This window comes from Cetorhinus maximus, chromosome 26 (genome assembly GCF_964194155.1).
Source record: "Cetorhinus maximus chromosome 26, sCetMax3.hap1.1, whole genome shotgun sequence".
Taxonomy (NCBI): Eukaryota; Metazoa; Chordata; class Chondrichthyes; order Lamniformes; family Cetorhinidae; genus Cetorhinus; species Cetorhinus maximus.
The window spans coordinates 25,534,041-25,552,340 of NC_135904.1; the positions used below are offsets into that span (position 1 = coordinate 25,534,041).

General features: G+C 44.3%; 1 long non-coding RNA gene across 1 annotated transcript in view; it reads right to left on the bottom strand.

The window, feature by feature from the left end:
* Nucleotides 1–1,741: 1,741 nt before the first annotated feature.
* Nucleotides 1,742–18,300, bottom strand: part of LOC144668186 (uncharacterized) — a 40,504-nt gene continuing 23,945 nt past the window's right edge. The window contains exon 3 of the long non-coding RNA XR_013573445.1: nucleotides 1,742–1,763. This is a non-coding gene — a long non-coding RNA (uncharacterized LOC144668186). The remainder of the gene's footprint in view (nucleotides 1,764–18,300) is intronic.

Below are 18,300 nucleotides of genomic sequence, written 5' to 3' on the forward strand. Positions count from 1 at the left end.
CTGTCCATTTCTAAAAATTATATTTCCTTTAAGATAAGAAGGTCACATCACAGTGGGACTGATGGCAGCAACCATATATCTGTTTATAAACTGTTTTTTAGATGCAGGGTGGCAAGTTGCGATATTAAATGAGGTTTGTCTATACAATGTCCAAGGTTTCCCATACTGTAAGCACCTTAGCTGAAGTGAGGCATTTCCCCTTAAAGAACAGCTGGTCATCCCGGACCACTTTTCATCGCTTTCCAGGATGCCTTGAGGATGGCGCTGACTGAAGCCCATGATTCTGTTTCCAGCTCTTTGTTTCCTCTTAGTCAGAGCCAGTATTTAATCGGCTGAGGGAGGAGACAAGGAAGAAGCAATAATGAAACAAATTACAGAAATATATGCAAATGTATTGGTTTGTTTCAGTTTGGTAGGAGCATATTTTTGAGTTGAATTGCTAGATATGAATCTATTTTTTTATTGTGTTATGTATTTGACATTGAGGTCAATGGAAATTTCAGGGGAATGGGCGACAGGTCCAATTTCCATTGCACACTGTCACCAAAAATTAAGATTACCCCAGTGATCCGTGGATAAACATTAGAGTGTTAATGCGGAGGAGGTATGGGCAGAGATGTGGGATGCAAAGGGGTGGCCTTAGTGGTCATGAGGATGTGACTTTTGAGTATATATAGAGCCAAACAGGACACTGATATCACACACCGTAGATCTTAGTTTGAGGGATCGTTAAAGAGATGGAGGGAGTTAGGTACAAAATATGGAGTTTTATTTTTAGCAATTGCACTTTTAAAAGAAATTACTGTGAAGGAATTTGGGACATTTTAATATAAAGGTGCTATACAAAAGCAATTATTATTATATGAAAAAAATGATTACTTTTTTTATTCTTTCACAGGATGTGGGCAAGGTCAGCATTTATTGCCCATCCCTAAATGACCACCTTCTTGAACCGCGGCAGTCCATCTGGTGTAGGTACACCCATAGTGCTGTTAGAAAGGGAGTTCCAGGATGTTGACCAGCGACAGTGAAGGAACGGCAGTATATTCCCAAGTCAGGATGGCATGTGAGTTGCAGGGGAACTTGCAGGTGGTGGTGTTTCCATGTGTCGTCTTGTTCTTCTAGGTGGTAGACGTTGTGGGGTTGGAAGGTGCTGTCGAAGGAGCCTTGGTAAGTTGCTGCAGTGCATCTTGTAGATGGTACACACTGCTGCCATTATGTGTCGGTGGTGGAGGGGGTGAATGTTTAAGTTGGTAAATGGGGTGCAGATCAAGTGGACTGCTTTGTCTTGAATAATGTTGAGCTTTTTGAGTGTTGTTGGATCCACAATCCTCCAGGCAAGTGGGGAGTATTCCATCACACTCTGGACTTATGCCTTGTAGATGGTGGACAGGCTTAGGGGAGTCAGGAGATGTGTTACTCACCACAGAATTCCCAGCCTCTGACCTGCTCTTGTAGCCATAGTATTTATATGGCTGTTCCAGTTCGGTTTCTGGTCAATGGTAACCCCCAGGATGTTGTTAGTGGGGGATTCAGCAATGGTAATGCCATTGAATGTCAAGGGGAGATAGTTAGATTCTCTCTTGTTGGAGATGGTCATTGCCTGGCACTTGTGTGCTGCAAATGTTACCTACCACTTATCAGCCCAAGCTGAATGTTGTCCAGGTCTTGCTGCATATGAACATGGAATGCTTCAGTATCTGAGGAGCTGCAAATGGTACTGAACATTGTACAATCATCAGTGAACATCCCCACTTCTGTGCCTATTTTGAGAGTAAATTTATATTTAGTGGCGGCTATTCATGTGCAGGGTGGGGTGATGAGAAGAGCAGATGTGATATGTGTCATGGTGACATCACATATAATGGCATTTCTATGACATAATTGTATTCCAGGTAAATTACGACTTTGATGTAAATTAGATAGCTATATTTTGCGGTTATACAGAACAAGATTTGTCTTCTCATTTTTATGGCAATGATGCTCTTTTACATATGTAGGAAATCGCAGTCACATGCCTGGGGACATAATTTTTGGCTAGCATGCTCCATTAAAACTTCCATTATTTATTTTGTTTGCCATCATTCACAAATTTATGAGTAGTGCATTTTAATTTCATATAAAGATAAACCTCTGTGACCAAACCTGTTAGAAATATTACAAAGTCATTTCATTTAATAAATACAAAAGATTTCAGCTGCCTGCAGGAATGAACTTGAGAAGGATATGTATTAACATTTCTTATAGTAACTGCGCCTCTTTGGCTCAATATACATTTACACTTCTTGCGTCTCCTCATAATCTGACTGAGAAATGAAAGAACAGCACATAAGGGAAGACAAGCTGGCCTATGCAAGGTTCTAAATCCCTGTTTACTGCAGTGGATGCAAATAAGAACCACTCTCTTCATTGGTCTCAGTATTTAGTTAAACACCACAGCACAGTAAGTATTCTAACACGTCATTGTCAGTATATATCACATAGCCTCTTTATTAAAATAAAACAATCAATCTTTGGTTAAAATTATAATTGGATTTGAGATGAATGGAACATGTACATATGTTAATAACAGAAGGCTTTCAGTTTTTACATCACCTTTAAGGATCCTGGCTTCAGTTACATGAACTGTAAGCACGTTGTCCTATGTGTCTGGGTGACGAGATGTATCTGTGTCACTGTAGGGTTTTAATATGCAGGGAGCAAGTGTAAGGAGATAAAAGGAGAAATGTCTATCTTTCAGTCCCAGGCAATGCAGAATAAGTTATCAACGAACTAACATATAAGTCTGAATAGACCCTTTCGCCAGCAATAAGATGTTATCTGTCTCGACATGTGACTTCCTCCCCGATGTCAATCCGTGAAAGTGCTGAAGAAAAATCTCTAATAAAATCAACCAGACATACCACTGGGCTATGGACAGCCCTCTCTCTTTTTATTTCTCCCTCTATGTCTCACTATCTTACTTGATGTAAGGCCATTGAGATGTGTTAATTGTTAAGCCCCTGCTTAAAAACTTTGCATCAGTTCTCCTTTGTGCTTGGCTCTTCTCTTCATTGAAGCATGCAAATTCTTCAACTTACACCAGAATATTAAAAAGGGGGATATCACTTGTCATTGTGAAACCAGCAAATGCACTGGGTAGTGGTGTCACGCCGAGAGAGTTCCCCTATTCTCTGCTTCTACCATACACAGTTCCACATGAATCTAATTATACTTTCCCTTAGAATTCAGGATGGTTAACCATGCAGTTTTAGATTTCAAATGTTGTTGTGGTTTATGCTCAATTTGAGAATGCATTTCCTTCTTATTTTAATAGCTCCCTGTGTACGTTCCCTTTTTTTCAAACTCCCTGGGCCCCAGTTGGGTCTGCTCCTGGGGTCTTGGTGTCAAATGTCAGGCCTTGTACTAAGCTGTCAAAGAGGAGAATAGGCTTAGATGATGGATGACTAGAGAGGCTGTAACCCAAACCTCTGTGCAACTGCTACCTACGAAAGCAGGCTACCACAGTCCCTCCTCAAGGTCAGTGCACATACCATTACACCCACTGCTTTCTGCTTTGCAACAAGACTCTACATTCATTGCTGCTTTCTTCCTATATCTGAAAATCCACCCAAATTTTCAGCCACTTAATCCCAATGAAAACATGGCTTTTTTTTTTTCTCCCCCACTTGTCACTTGGAGAATGAGCACATTGGAGGCAAGGAGCTGAAACTTTGCACAAGTCAGTTGACAAGATTATTAATGGACTGAGCACTGTCGTATCTAATTTCATGCATATTCATGCTGTAGCTGCGCAGACGGGACAGTAACTGTGAAAGTTTCATCCTATGCAGTAAAAAAAATGAATTACATACGTGTATATAGTTTATTAATATTTAATTGAATTTATACCATTGGCATGTTCACTGGCCCATTTGCGTTGTTTCATTAAGCTGCCTTATTTTTAGTCTCATCTGTGAGTGTTCATACCATTGTGTTATATGATGATTACAATTTACATGTGCCAGTTCATAATTCTATTATTGATTAAACTTAACAAGGTAATCAACTTATAAATAGATGAGCTTATAGATAGAGTGTAATTGGAACCACAATGCTGGTGGTAAATGGTTTCATTTTTATTATTGGGGAACTTTAGCAATCAAAAAATATTGAGAGCAAGTTATTCATATTTTAATTGACTGCATTGTGTTTTATTCTGTGGATCAGTCACCTGTTCTAATCTGTAATGATATATAGAGCACAATTCCAAGTGTTTTATATACCTTCAAAAATCATCAACAGACTTCTGAAGTTCAGAGGATGATATTTAAAGCTGAGTTTTGTTTTTACAATGTGAACCTTGGAGCATTATGAAGTCTTGTTTCGGGCATGGACTTTTTTTTCCCTTTTAGTCTCTAATGGAGTCTAAATACCACTTATTTAATTTAATTAACGTTAATCACCAGTGTAAGGGTTTGGGGTTTTCTTTGATCTCATGTACAGGCAGTGATTTTTAAGCCCTGATAACATCTCTGCCTGTAACTTCTGGCAAGCATGCCCTTTCTTCCAAGGAACTTGGGTCAAATTAAAGGTTAATTAATTCAGATGGAACTTGTGATTAACAGATCAGCTGGCAACAGGTTTGAATCTGTGGTTGTGAGTATAAAATACAGCTCTTGTGTAATTCAAATGTCCTGTGTTCCAGCAGAGACTCAATAAAGACCTTTCAAGGTCTGAAGGATTAAGGAGCAAGGCTAGGGGGCACCAGAGGGCAGTAGAGGCCAAATCAGTTTGAGTGAGCAAAGACTGGTCAGTTTATCACAAATTCCTGCTAAGGAGCCACTAAGTTGGACCTGAAAGTTTTCTATAGCTGTGGAAATGTATGAATGCACAAGGGTCAAGTGCTTACAAATAGCCAACATTGCCTCATTTTGATGGTGGGGAGATAAAGGATGATGTGTGTATGTTATTCTCTTTACTGGTGTATGTAACATATTTTTCAAAGTTGCCACATTTCTTTATCCTTTCTGGGTAAGTAGACCAAGATATATAATCTGACACGTTCTAGAAATCCTGATTCGCAGTCATAGCAAGAACAGATTATCTTTTCTGAAGCTATAAAGAATAAGTGAATGTCAATTCTTCCATTTTGGCCAGGAGTTTGCGAAAAGAAACACTTTCCCATCATGCAACATTGAGATAATCGATACATATTTTTAGGCGCATTTCTAAATGCAGACAAAGCCTGCACAATATTCGGTTAGTCACTGCCTCAGTAGTAGGCATTGGGTTGGAGCAGTGTTTGGGAGGTAAGGGGAACGGGGAGAGCTTGTGTACAGTGGAGGATGGAAATCTGTCCTGTCAATTGTGGATACATGGAGCAGATTAAAGGTGAGCCTGCAACCTGGATCACAGACATCCTGGTACATGCCAAGGTGCAGTCCCGTACATCATCTGTTCCAATTCACACATCCACCTGTTTGTTGTGGGGGTCAGGAATGTTAAACTGTGTTGAAGTTGAGGGGTTCATCTTCCTGTCACTGAGAGGGAAACCTAGGGAAGCCTGTGAGTGGCAAGGGTTCCTTGTAATGTGACCTGTGACTCCTGGCAAAGAATAATCCTGGTCTTGCCAACAAGTAACCTCACCAGCGTGTTAAGAAACAGTACGGCTGTATGAGATGCACAATGAATCTATCTACAAAGTTGTATGTCATCTTTCTTGGGCCATGGCCCGAGCAAGTCCGCAGTTTTTGTGCAACTCGAACAATAAACCCATTTGAAAAAAGTCATTGCTGAAGCACCTTTGTTTCCAGTTTTCCCCAGAGACTTTGCAATGATGTTTCACAGTTTGTCACACTCAGTTTGCCTTGCAGGAGTGTTGCTGGACATTGCTGAGACAGAAATCAGTAATGTGTTTCTTTATAGATAACACTTCATCCATGCAATCTTCTGGATTGGTTTCAATCACCTGAGGGGTTTAGAAAGAAATTTTCCAGAGTATTTTTTCCCTTATTGGCCCTATTGACTTGCGTTTGTACTTTTGCATCTTCCAAGGATTACATGGCTGTGGGATGGGAGTGGGGAGGGAGGAAGTGTTTAGACATGATGCCCTGGACTGCATAGTGGGGGGCAGGCTTAATGAACCAAATGGCCTTTTTCTGTCCATCAATTTTGCATGTTACATATTACAGAAAAACGAGTAGATCTCCATGCAGCTGAAACTAAACTTGGGCAGAATTTTATGCCTCGCATGCCCGACCCGACTGGGCGTAAAATAGCACGAGAGGACGTTGGACGAGCGTCTCAATGTCATCCCAAACATGTGCAACCTTCAGGTCAGCAGGCACACATGGGAGTCAGAGCCTTGCCTGCCATCAATTAAGAGGCCACTTAAGGCCATTAAAAACCCAATTGAAGCCGATTTTATGTTGCCCAAGCAACTTCACGCCCGTCACATGGGCAAAATGGGCAGGCGGGCAGCCCATATTTTGCAAAGCCTCATCCAAGGGTGGGGTAAGAAGGGTCAGCAGCATTGCCAGTGTGAGTGGTGTGGAGTTTAGGGGATAGTTTGCTGCTGGTTGCTTATTTGAACTTGACAGCTTCATCTCCATTCTGAGCTTCACTCTTAGCATTTCCAGGCTTCATTTCAGGACTCATTGGTGTCTCCAAGGCCCACGGAGGATTTTGACCGTGTGGACCCTTACAGACAGCCTTCTGTGACCCTGGTAATGGGGAGCGTGGTCTCTGCTGGAGGCACCTCCTCTGAGAAGGAAGGGAGGGGCAGAAGGGAGAGGAGGCCGGGTGTCCCAGTGCAGCTTCCAGGGGAGGGACTTGTGGGAGGAGAGGTGCAGGCACAAGGGGCGCAGGGCCAGAAGGGAGTCCAAGGCAGAAGGGGCCACAGAAGACGCCACTATCCTGCTGCCAGGGTTTACAGGCAATGATGCAGCTACCTCAATATGTCTGAGGTGCAATGCTGAAGGAGGCTCCGCCTCTCCAGGGAGACAGTGACCTCCATTTGTCAGATGATTGGGCCTGAAATCAGCTCTGACTGTGTGGGTGGACACCCCATGACAGTGGCTCTGAAGGTCACAGTGGCTCTCAACTTCTATGCTTCTGGCTCTTTCCAGGGGTCAGGAGAGTTCTTTGTGGAGTGTCTCAATCAGTTATCCACAGTTGCGTCAGGCTGGTGACAGAAGCTCTGATCAGGTGTAATGATCTTTATTCTTTACTGTACAGAAGAGGCCAGCCAGACACAGCGAGCCAGAGGCTTCGCAGCAATCGCTGGGTTCCCCCGCATCCAGGGTGCAATCGACTGCACACATGTGGCCATCAAGGTACCAGCGGGTCGGCCAGGTGCCTTCGTCAACAGGAAGGGATTCCATCCAATTACCTTCCAGATAGTTTGTGACCACAGGATGCAGATTCTGCAAGTCTGTACAAGTTACCCTGGTAGCTCCCATGACGCTTATATCATCGGACATTCCCAGGTGCCAAGGATATTCAGTGCTCCAGCCCAACTGGATGGATGGCTGCTGGGTGACAAGAGCTATCTGTTGAAAATGTGGCTTATAACACCTCTCCATTACCTAAGAACAGAGGCAGAGCAGTGTTATAATAGGAGACATGCCTCCACAAGTGCGGTGATAGAAAGAATAGGTCTTCTCAAGATGCACTTCCGATGCCAGGATTGTTCAGGGGGTGCACTACAATACCCCCCAGAACAGGTGTCACTGACAGTGGTTGCATGCTGCGCTCTCCACAATCTGGCACTGGCAAGGGGGGACCCACCGGAGGAAGAGGATCTCGAGGCAGCTCCACAGGCCACAGAGGATGAATCCAGTAGTGAGGCAGAGGAACATGGTGAGGAGAATGCTGAGGGTGTGGAGGCAGACCTCTGGATCCTTTAGGGAGGCAGGGACACCTTGATCAAACGTTCCTTCAGCGAGGCTGCCAAAGATCTGCTTCCTCCTCATGCCAGGGCTGCCGCCTCCATCCCGAATGTTTGAAATGACCCTTTCATTTGAACCCAAAGTCCACTCAGTGCCTGTGCAATAATGTTTAGAGCCTCTCACGTCCAGCATTACATACTGGCGTACCCTGCACCAAGAAAATACAAAGATGAACTTTACTCAGGCCATTCGGACAAAACAAAAATTTATTTCATTCTGGCAATCCAAAAAATTTAACATCAACCTCTCAGGTCTTAATTTGCAGATCAGAAAACATAAACAAAACATTACACAATGGAAGATAACCATGACCAGTCCCTCTTGTGCTCATGGTGCCTTAAATTTACGCTTGCGAGTGCTACGTCTTGGTGCCCCACCCTTCACTGGGACCGGCATTGGAGGCAGCCTGCTGACTCTAGTGTCTTGTTGGCCTTGATGACCTTGGCAATTGTCCTCTTGCTAGTGGAGCCTGTGCTGGCCCCGCCTGGGAGGGAGTGGCCAGTGCCATGGCTGGCATCTCCCCAGACATTACAGCCTCATCAGATGCCATGGTCACTGACAGAGGGCTGGAGAGCAGCTGCCATCATCCAGAGCACCCTAGAGGAGCCCACAGAGATGACAAGCAGCTTGTGCACCAACATGAGGTCACTCTGGACCTCCCTGCTCGCCATTGGTGGACAGACACCTAGCTGGGATATTAGGTTTCTCATCCATCTCCCACACTAGCACTGACCACCTGAGGTCAGTGCCTGTGTGAGGGATGGCAGGTCCAAGTGCAACCCCAGGAACCCCTGATTCTGTCCCTGGAGCTGCCTCTCCATAAGAGTCGCCACTCTCTCAATGGAGAAGGCAGTGCGCTCGGCCATGAGGGTCAACGCAGTGATCATGCTCTGCATGGGCTCCTCCAAAACAGAGACCATGGCACGCATACCCTCATGGATCTCTGCCAGATCCTCCTCCACATCCCGCTGGACATCCAGCATCTGCCGCCTAATGGATGATTCCAGAGTTTCATCATCTGCCTTAGACTGAGCATCGTCCTGGTCTCCAGCAGTCCTCCGATTGCCGGCGCCATGGGCACTCTCTGCTTCTGCCTGCTCCTCAAGCGAGTTTGAAGTGCCCTCACCGCTGTCCTCTAACATTCTAACCGAGGATACCACCGAGATGCTGGCATCTGAGCTGATGCTTGATTCAAAGGGCGGGTGTGACGCAGGTGCATGTGAAGCCTGGTGGTCCTCTGGCATCAGGGGTGGCTCCTTGGGGTCCTGCGATTGACCTGGCGAATGTAAGAGAGAACAACAACATGTCATTAGTTTAAGTCATTACATTGTCACTGTGCATGCCAGGCACCCTTGTGAGACAATGGAGATCTGCATCATGGTGCCATCGTCTTTCAATGATCAATGGGGAATCCAGCTTTGAGGTTCCCATCAATGATGAGACTACACAAGAATGTTTGCACCATTCGAAACTCTCACCTCTGTGCACTGCACTCTCACCTTCGTCCAACACCCCAGCCTCTCGCAGCAGGTTGATCGAGGTGCATGGCACCTCTCTAGCTCTAAGGCATCTTGCTCAAATCTGGATAGGATTAGGAGGTTCGACGGCCCTCCGCTGTCTGTGGCCTTTCAATGTTGTTATGGGTCATCTTCTCCTGAAAGGACAGAGGAGTATTGATTAATCCCTGAAGCAAACTCTGAAGCAAAGAGTTCTATCATGTATAGGTAGAATGAAGTCAAGCAGGGAAGGAGAAGTTAGAGCTATTCAAGGTCAACATGGGATTCTGATATCGCAATCGGGAAAATTCTGGGATGGTCCTTCTACCTTGGACTCTAGGCATGGGAATTGATGGGCAGGCAGATTGTAGACATACTCTGGTATCTGTTTAACCACTTGTTTATTAGTGCTACTTCTGAGCAGGTTATAGAGTAGGCACGTTACTCCTAGGTATGATTCCAACCTCCCTTTTGAGAGTCAACACACGACTGACTGATGTCAGTGGTACATCATCATCAACATCATACATTAGCATATCCCATCTATTAACTCTTTATACTACACCACCCCTGCAGCGCTACTGCCGCCTGGCCAACCCCACCTGAGGAACACCTCGCAGGGCACATCCGAGTTGTAGCCCTCAACCGCAAGGCACTTAGTCCAGGCAGCCAGAGCTCACCCCCTTGGCCAGCTCCGGTGTCATTGACAGTTGGCACTCAGACTCTAACACCCCTGAGCTCCATGGGGGGAACGACCAGACCTTAACACTTCAACACACTGATCCATGCCAACACGGTACTCACCCTTCCCGAGTGCAGCAGGTTGTTTAACTTTTTGTGGCACTGCGCCCATGTGCGCTGCACAACACCGTGGCTGCTGACCAGCACAGCCACCTCCTCCCCGTCGGGCGCAGTGGGCCCCCCCCTCCTTCCATCTCTGTGGACAAGGGTGTCCCTCCTGCCAGCCACCTCCTCCAGGAGGACCGTGAGGCACCCATCCGAGAACCGGGGTGGGGGGGTCTCAGTGCCTGCCCACCCGACCTGCCCGAATCTAACACCTTACTGACTAATGTCAGTGGTACATCATCATCCACGTGATACATTAGCATATCCCATCTGTTAACCCTTTATACTATAGGGAGTTCAACCAGAAGGAGCATAGGCAGTGGGCAAGGCATGACTCAGCAAGTGAAGCAATGCAGATTCCCTGAGTCAATATCAGACAATCAGCCTTGAGGAATAATGAGTCAGCAGCCTGGATTTCCCAATTGTACATGATCCCAACCAGAAGTACATTGCATTCATTCAATGATATGGTTAGTCTCATTTCAATATTGTCGATGAACTCCAAGCATCATAAAAGCCACTGATTGGCAACTGACCCATATGAGGTTGGGCATTTCATGCTGCCTGTTGATTACAATATCATCACTTCCTATTATGGGCTATATTTAGTGAAGTGTGTATTATTGCATATCTTGGTAATCTAAGGTAATTCATTTTTTATTCTTTCTTTTTCAAAGACAAGACAATCCAATACAGGAGGAAACTCTATACATCATGGTGAGGGAGGCCATAGAGCGTGTCAGAAATTGGGAAAAAGGATGCATATGGCATCCATGTGTTCAAGATAACATGTTGCTTCTGCTATTTTATCCTGTATTAACTGTCGCTGACCCCTGTCATGAAAACCTCATGGTTCTGAAAGTCCCATCTGAACTACACTCGTCAGGAAACTATCCTAATTTCTTTTCCTCTTTTCTCCTTCCAGATGTGTGACAAGAAGAATATACAGACCCCTGGCCACCGGGAGCTGCTGTTACATTAACAGCGCATGTTGCCCCTCTGGATACTCCCCTCCCCCAGTTCCGGCCTGGGCAGCCACTCAGAGGGATTGAGAGCAGGTCAGAGAGGAGCACACTGGATGATAAAAAGCATTGCTGAGCAGGCACGACTGACAGTGACACTTGAGGAGGAAAGTGTTGCTGGCTGAAGAATCAGAAAACAGTCGACCCTCCTCTGAGAAACCTGGGAAGCAACAACTCATGGCCATTGCATTTCAAAGATTGGTATAAGCAATGGTGCAAACATTGGCATGAATATCAGATCATGTGTTACAAATGGCAGTTTCGGGGGAAGGTTCCAGTAGTAGATTGTGCCCTACGTTGGAGAATAGTTTAACAGCTTTGAAAACCACCATAGAGTCTAGGGAGGTCCTCCATGACAGAGCCCCTCAAGGAAGTCAACTCTTCCCCTCTGAATTCTCAGACTGCTGTCCTGTCAGGTCAGTGACTATTCAGAGCCAGCGCCCGGTACAGATGGCATGTCTAGGATGCGCATAAATGGTGGTGCTACTTCTCAGGATAGCAGCACTTGGGTGCCCTCTTGACACCCCTCAATGTCAGCACTTGGGGCAGAAAGAATGCAAGGCTAGGCTATCCATGCAATCCCACGCACTTGGTTAGACAGACACACACACACACACGCACAGGACCCTGAAGTTGTTGTATGTGAAAGTTGTTGTATGAAAGTTGAATACGTTAGGCGGCATGTTGGGAACTTTGTGAGCCGACGAGAACAGAGCAATCTCTGTGGATAAAACCACAATTATGAGAAGAATGGGGAAAATGTCTTTGACTCCTTGAACCCTCGGGAATCCTGCCATTCTGTGAAACTGCAGTTCTTTGGCCTGGTGCCACTGGCTGCCCTTGGGGAGTGAGATAAAATTACTTGGTCTAGTAAACAATGCAACCATGTACACCTTTGTGTAGCTGATTGGCTGAATATGATGCTGGCCCCTAAGGCAGCTTGGAATTACCTCACAGTATGGAAGTTAAAAATACCTGGAAAAGCTCAGCAGGTCTGGTAGCATCTGCGAAGAGGAACACGGTTAAAGTTTCGAGTCCGAATGACCCTTCAACAGAACTAAGTAAAAATAGAAGAGAGGTGAAATATAAGCTGGTTTAAGGGGGGTTGGGGGGTGGGGGGGGGCGGGTGGGGGCGGGTGGTGGGACAAGTAGAGCCAGTGATAGCTGGAGATAACCAAAAGATGTCACAGGCAAAAGGACAAAGAGGTGTTGAAGGTGGTGACATTATCTAAGGAATGTGCTAATTAAGGGTAGAAAGCAGGACAAGCAAGGTACAGATAGCCCTAGTGGGGGTGGGGTGGGGTGAAGGAATCGAAATAGGCTAAAAGGTAGAGATAAAACAATGGATGGAAATATATTTAAAAATAATGGAAATAGGTGGGAAAAGAAAAATCTATATAAATTATTGGAAAAAAAAAGGGGGGGGCGGGATGGAGGAGAGAGTTCATGATCTAAAATTGTTGAACTCAATATTCAGTCCGGAAGGTTGTAAAGCCGGACTGTAAATTCCGGACTGAATATTGAGTTTAACAACTTTAGATCATGATCTCTCTCCTCCATCCCACCCCCTTTCCGATCCCCCCCCTTTTTTTTCCAATAATTTATATAGATTTTTCTTTTCCCACCTATTTCCATTATTTTTAAATGTATTTCCATCCATTGTTTTATCTCTACCTTTTAACCTTTTTCGATTCCTTCACCCCACCCCACCCCCACTAGGGCTATCTGTACCTTGCTTGTCCTGCTTTCTACCCTTAATTAGCACATTCCTTAGATAATATCACCACCTTCAACACCTCTTTGTCCTTTTGTCTATGACATCTTTTGGTTATCTCCACCTATCACTGGCCCTCTATCCAGCTCTACCTGTCCCACACCCCTTAAACCAGCTTATATTTCACCTCTCTTCTATTTTTACTTAGTTCTGTTGAAGGGTCATTCGGACTCGAAACTTTAACTGTGTTCCTCTCCGCAGATGCTGCCAGACCTGCTGAGTTTTTCCAGGTATTCTTGTTTCTGTTTTGGATTTCCAGCGTCCGCAGTTTTTTGCTTTTATGGAAGTTAAAAGTGGTTGTAACCTTTACAAACACCGAGAGTAGGGTGGCTATGTCAGAGATGGGATAGAAGTTGTCCTGCAAGATATAACATCTTGACTGTAGAGTTTTCTCCTGCATTGGGCTCTCTTGTCTTTGAAAAAGAATAAAAACAAATTACCTTTGTAATGCGAACCCTCCTCAAACCTGCTTCTGGAGTAACCGGAGATAGGAGAGCTTGTATCAGTATATTGTCATATGACTGTACTGGTGGGTAACTGCTATGAATTTCCAGTGGCTCCCAGCCTAATCCGACATTCGTCTTTTGTCCATACTCCTCTTCTTCCCAAAAAAAACTCCCAGGATACAGGAGAATCCCCAGTGGGAAGCCCATTGTGCACCTTCTGAATCGGGGTGAGGGGAAAGGGTGGCAGCCTGAGAGCAAGTGGTACAAAGAGGCAGATACGAAAACAAAAGGCAACAGAAAAAGAAACTTAAAATATGAATCACAAAACTGAGCTGAGAAAAAGAGTCCTTATTTATGGTGGTGGACGAGAAGGAGGTGATAATATACACAAGCCCAATAGCGGTATGGGTGAATATTAACCCTGTGTAAGCTCTGATTTGACATGAACAATGGCACAGGAGAACATTTAGTTTCTGGTAACATTGGCTGCCCACTTTTACCCCTTCCGTTGAAATATGAACGTGCCAAATCGTGCTGCTCTGTTTACAGCATCACAAACAGGCAGTAGTCACATGATAGTCGGTAAAGGGCTGGATTCATGTATCAGTTTGGTGTTGATTTTGTTTTGCAGGGATTGGAGTTGCTGCAATTTAAAGTTCTGCAAAGTTTCACTTTTGGAAAGGGACACGAGTTGGCATAGCCAACAATGAAATTATTTATTTTAGGAACCAGCCCACTTCATGCCCCGCTGTCTTAATTTGCATATTGCATAGTTAGCACTGGTATTCAATCCAAGAAAATACACACATTCACTGAAATGCATCAGTAAACTCAGTGTAAAGGTATATCTTGATGCAATCACATTTCAGCCAAATATCCTAACAGTGGAAACATTAGAGGCAAATCTTACTACAATTGCTTCACTGAAGGTTCACAACAAAATGTTTTCAAGGCTGTAACGGCTTCCAGTGAATAGAAAGGCTTCAAATCAGATACAGGAGAGGAGTTGAAATGAATTACAAGGTGGTAACTGTTATCATATAAAACAAGCATGAGAGAGGGATTTTCTTTTGTAGCACTCACTTTTCCTGCTGTAGTGGTTTTAAGACTCCTTTTAAAAATGAAGGTAGTGGTGTGTGACGTTAAACAAAGAACATTATTGATTTTATCATCTTAGATCCTGAGTTATATCATATTTCATGACAGGACTTGTGGTATCATGAACTTCTCTAGCAGTGAATTCTGAAAACAACCACTCTCACTGTTTTACACTGACTGGGTGGAATTTTATGCCCTCCTCTGGAGTGGGCTAGCAGGTGGGGAGGTGGGGAGATGTAAAATCAGATGCCATCGCGGCAGGGCCAGAGAGAGAAATCATCCCTGGCTCTGGTGCTTCTTCTGTTTCTGGGTCCCTTATTCCACATCTCCCTCACCTTCCACTTTAACCCTCCCCCTCACATCTTTCGTGTGCCCAGAATTGGAACCATTGTCACAGTTTCAAATATGTTTATCAGAATGTCCTGTCTTGTGTGCTGTATGCCCCTATTTATAAAGCCCATCAAAAGCTCAGGTTTCATTATGATATACTTTACAACCAAGGCTTTGTCAGATTACACACAACTTGGTCATTCATATTATTCAGCCACCTCCATCTCTTTGAACCTGGCCCTGTGCAATATCTGGACAGCAACATCCAAAATACTTGAATCTCAAGCACCACAAACAACAATCCAATGCACAAACGAGAATATCTTGAAATAATAGTGACATTTTTATTGACGCATTATAATATCTTGTCAAATTACATTGTTTAGGTTTGTTAATTACATTGCTAAGGTTAAGAGAAACAGGTGGTGGATATTAATAGTCTTTGAGCACATATATATAGGCTGTCACCCCCTCTCATTTATTGATCTTTTAAAATTTAATTTATTGATTTTTTGTTTTATCAAAAGAGACTATAAATAGGGGATAGAAGGACACTGGGCTGAGTGGAAGGAGAGCTGTGAGACTGAACAAGTCAATAAACTCTCTCAATAAAGACAAGCTCTGTGTCTTGGCTTTGGCTTCACCAACCGGCTTGGATCCTGTTAACACGCATAACTCCCGGTTTCATTTCCAAGTTTAAAAATGGCAAAGACTTCCAGTAAATTAGCACCAACAATTCACCTGCAATTATGTGCTATTTCTTTCCACACAATTGGGTTTTGTTAGCAGGCAACTTACACTTTGCACTGAGTGATAAATATTTTTTCATTTTAAATTGAAACTAACCGCACTTACAAAGGCCCAGCAAGGAGCATATAATAGGGTTAGAAAAATACTGCAGATGCTGGAAATCTGAAATATAAACAGAAAATGCTGGAAATACTCAGCAGGCAAGGGAGCATCTGAAGAGAGAAACAGAGTCAGTGCTTTAGATCTAGTCCTGATGAAGGGTCACTGATGTCTGTTTCTCTCTGTACAGATGCCGTCAGACATGCTGAGCATTTCCAATGCTTTTCATTTTTATTGGAGCAAAAGTAGCCTCTTTGACCAGCCCTCCAAAAAGCAATCAGACTCCTTGTGAACCTCCCATTCCCCTTCAGCAAGAATCCCAGCCGCAGCTGCCTGAGATCTGCTTTGGCTCAACATTAAATATGAATTTCAAAAAAGAAGTCAGGGTATGAAGAAAACAAAAACAACATCAATGTTAAAGCAATAAATTGATAATTTTAAAAAATGGATAATTAATAAAAATGATCAATAAAAAGTGCCAAACAGCAGAGCCAACTAATTAACCTTTTTTTGCCTTTTCGCTTAAGCAGCAGAGCTAGAGAGAGACAGGTTATAGGCCCCAAGTCCTGGTCACCAGCGAAGTGCGAGCTGACTGGGCTGAGCTAAGGAGTTATGTTTAACTAATGCCGACACTGGTGGTGCACAATGTGAGCTGGCCTCAGCAGAATTCATATGAAAGTGGGAGTCGGAAGCAAGTTGCCTTTTAGCCTGGGTTTTCCTCCTCACCCAACCCAGGACATAGATAGGTTTTTGGCTAGGCAGGAGGAGGGCAGGGGAGGGTGTGTATGTCTATGTCCCTGCACACCAAGCAGACTGTATGCGTGTGTGTGTGTGTGTGTGTGTGTCAGGCTCACTCCCAGTCTCAGGGTCCTCTTCCTCTCTTACTCACTTTCTCTCACACACACTCACATCACTCACTCACTCTCACACACACTCACTCAATCATACACACTCACTCTCACACACTCACTCACTCTCACACACACTCACTCAATCATACACACTCACTCTCACACACTCACTCACTCTCACACGTGAACTCTCTTTCTCTCACGCACACTCACACTCTTTCACACTCTCACATCACTCACTCACTCATTCGCTCACTGTCACACACTGACTCACTTACAGACACTCACTCTCTCTCACACATGAACTCTCACACACAATCACTCACTCTCACACACTTTCACTCACTCTCACACACTTTCACTCACTCTCTCACACATGGTCTCACACACTCACTCTCTCACATCACTCTCTTTCACACATAAACTCACTCTCTCTCACACACACACTCAATCTCACACACACTCACTCATTCTCACACACACTCAATCACACACACTCACTCTCTCTCACACATGAACTCTCTCACACACAATCATTCACTCTCACGTACATCCACTCACTCTCACACACTCACTCACTCACACACTCACTCTCTCACACTCACTCTCTCACACATAAACTCATTCTCTCACACATACTCACTTACTCACACACATAAACTCACTCACACACACATTCACTCACACTCAGACACAAATTCTCACACATACATTCACTCACTCTCAGACACACAAACTCTCACACACAATCTCACTCTAACACACACTCACTCTCTCATAATCACTCACTATCACACATAAACTCTCTCTCTTGCACGCACTCACTCACTCTTTTACACACACTCTCTCATACACTCACTTATTCACTCCCACATTCAATCTCTCACACTCACTTAATCTCACACATAAACTCATACACACTCACACACACTCACTCAATATCACAGACACTCAATCACTCACACACTCACTCTCAGACACACACACTCTCACACAAACACACACACACTCACTCACTCAATCTCACACACACTCACTCTCACACATAAACTCTGTCTCTCACACACACTCACTCTCACACATAAACTCTGTCTCTCACACACTCTCACACACACTTGCTCATTCACTCACTCATTCACTGACACACTCACTCTCTCTCACACATAAATTCACTCACACACTCTCACACACTCATTCACTCCCATACACACTCACTCACACTCTCACTCACTCACTCACACGTTTACTCTTACACACTCACTAACTTGCAGACACACACTCTCATACACATTCACTTGCTCTCACACAAACTCACTCAGTCTCACACAAACACATTCACTCTCACATACTCTCACTCACTCTCAGCCAAACTTGCTCACTCTCACACACACTCACTCACTCTCACATACTCTCACTCACTCTCACACACGCTCACTCTTTTAAGCCAAAGGGGCTGTGGGGGTGAGGCCACTGCCTCCATGTAAAATGACCCCAACTGTTAAGATTTGGTGGGCGTAGATTTAGTAGGCCTTCAAAAGAATTTCACTCATTAGAATTACTCTATAAAAGTGAACAAAACTTCTGTGAATTGCACTGAATTTACAGCAGAGAATCAAGCCATTTGGCCCAATATGTCTGTCGGGTGTGTTTGCTCCAC